Below are 2,329 nucleotides of genomic sequence, written 5' to 3' on the forward strand. Positions count from 1 at the left end.
ACACACGCACACACACACACACACACACACACACACACACACGTCCTATTGAGTGAACTGCTAATAATACAATTACACGGACTGTGATTTTATTAGTTATTCAAAAACGGCTGTTGGGTTTATATCGGATATGTGTTATGATTTTTGCCATTTATTTTACCCGCCCACCTTAGTCAGGTCAAAAGTGTGCTGTATCTTTACGTCTGTCGCTAACTTTTTTTTTTTTAAAGAGTGAAAACAAACACGTCAAGAGGTCGCTCGCAATAAGTCATACGCGTGCGTAAAAAAGGACTCCGAGCACAGCTTTGTTGGTAGAAGTATATGAAAAAGAGTTCTACCTGATTAGAAAATGTAAGCAGAGGGTTTCTCTCCCGTAGGAACCGTTGCCTTCGCAGCGAGGGACATTTGCAGCGGTCTGTTCTCCACGCAGAAGGAGCAACGTTAGGCTTGAAAAACTCACTACTCAAAGAAAACTGCCTGAGATATGTAAAATACCGGTCCAACCCCGCGAGGTGTGCTTTCTTGGATACTTGGTTTAATTTAAAGTTCCGGGTTAGTTAAGTACTCAGGCAAAGATTTTCCTTTAGAAAAGTTAACGAATTTAGACACACTAATTTCGGTTGGAACATTTCAAAATAAACCTAAAACGCTAGCCGTTTGGGAATCTTACTAAAAGGAATGAAATTCCCATTTAAAGCCATTCTTTATATCATAAACTATTTAAGATACATATACTAGGATTCGTACCGTTAAATATAATTGGGATTAAAATAGCGAATTATAATAAATAAATGTTGAATTATTTTGAAAAGACAGACAGGAACGTCTATGGAAAATCAAAGTCTGAGTAGATTTTGCAAGACAGTTTTTCCTCTTAAGTCAAGTCCGACGGATAACGGATAATGTAAGAAGTGGGGATTTCTGGTCACACTTAACGAGTGAAATCTTTTCGATTCCGCTACCTTATGAATGTTGTTTCCATGTAATGTTACTAAATGATGAAGTGTAAGAGTGGACGACGTCCACTGAAAGTTAACCAGCTGCCCCCCTGAGGTGTTCCCGGGAACGTCAGCAAGATCCATGCGAGACCAAAAACAGTTAACAAATCACTTTTAACTACTTTTCTCGTATGAAATAAATACAATACATTGCTGGTGGCGGTTACATTTAGACATGTTCGTATCAAAAGTAATACAAATCTAATCTCGGATCTAATTTACACAATTCTAGTGTCATTGCGTATTCGATTTTACATATCCAATTTTGACCCATTTTACCTTGAGTAGCATAACTACACAAAAGAAGATCTAAATTTAGGTACATGACAATCAATTAACATTAACAGATCTGAACATTAGGTGTAGCAGCAACAAGGAGTCGGACACCATGCAAATGCCAGAACATCCCAAAAACGTTTCAGTGTTTATTTAGTTGCCTCTGAAGCAATGCTAAACAAGTGCACGGTGCCAAACTCTGGGCCAGAACTGGTCCGGCATATCATTTAAATGTGACCTGCGAAATTATGTGCATTGACTTCTTTTGTCACAGGTAATAAATCTAAAATAAATTGAAGTTGAACAAATATTTTTTCCCTTGCTTTTGATTAAAAAAAAAAGCCGTTATCCATCAATTTGTTGTATATATGTAATATTACAAGGTAATCATACATTACACACAGACAAAAATCTTTTGACATCAGTGATTGCCTCAAAAGGTTGTGCAACAAAATAATAAATTAAGGGTACCATCATTTCTGTTTCATGAGTTTTGCTTTTTAAATAAATTCTGTTGAACAACAATGCAAAAGCGATGTCTGATTTTCAATTATTAATTCCATCACTCCATTTTCCAAATGTATTACATTTTCATTTATTACTACTTTTGTCAGATTCAAGTTTGTTCAATGACTACTGTGGGGTTTTCTTTGACAGAGGGGGTAAATTTAGTCCACATGTGTACATGACAATCCTCTCAGGGAAACCATATTTAGGATGTGGCAACTTTGGTAAGTGTCAAAAATGAGTTTGACACCTCTGCAATACAGTTTGCCAGTTGTCCATCTCTTCTAAACAAAAAGCTGTTGGAACTTGCAATTTCGATTCCAAAACACAAACTTTACTCATCCAAGCGTACTCCCCTCAAAACTTCAAAGTGCCCCTAGTCTATTTGAAGCATTACTCACAAAACAATGTCTGGCTGGTGATCGAGCACAGAGTAAGTAGCAGCCCATCTGGCCACAGTGATGTAAAGTAAATCGAGAAAAGATGCTTTGATGACGTAGCACAAAGTGGCAATAAATTCCATATATTCTAATTTGTAGAGCCCCAAA

The 2,329-nt window shown here is 37.0% G+C and overlaps 1 protein-coding gene across 1 annotated transcript in view; it reads right to left on the minus strand.

Moving 5' to 3' along the window:
- elmo3 (engulfment and cell motility 3) overlaps positions 1-582 on the minus strand; it is a 29,565-nt gene extending 28,983 nt beyond the window's left edge. Inside the window, exon 1 of the mRNA XM_077567313.1 lies at positions 339-582. The gene's annotated coding sequence lies outside the window, so the exon portion shown is untranslated. The remainder of the gene's footprint in view (positions 1-338) is intronic.
- Between the last annotated feature and the right edge of the window lie 1,747 nt (positions 583-2,329).

This window comes from Vanacampus margaritifer, chromosome 6 (genome assembly GCF_051991255.1).
Source record: "Vanacampus margaritifer isolate UIUO_Vmar chromosome 6, RoL_Vmar_1.0, whole genome shotgun sequence".
NCBI lineage: Eukaryota > Metazoa > Chordata > Actinopteri > Syngnathiformes > Syngnathidae > Vanacampus > Vanacampus margaritifer.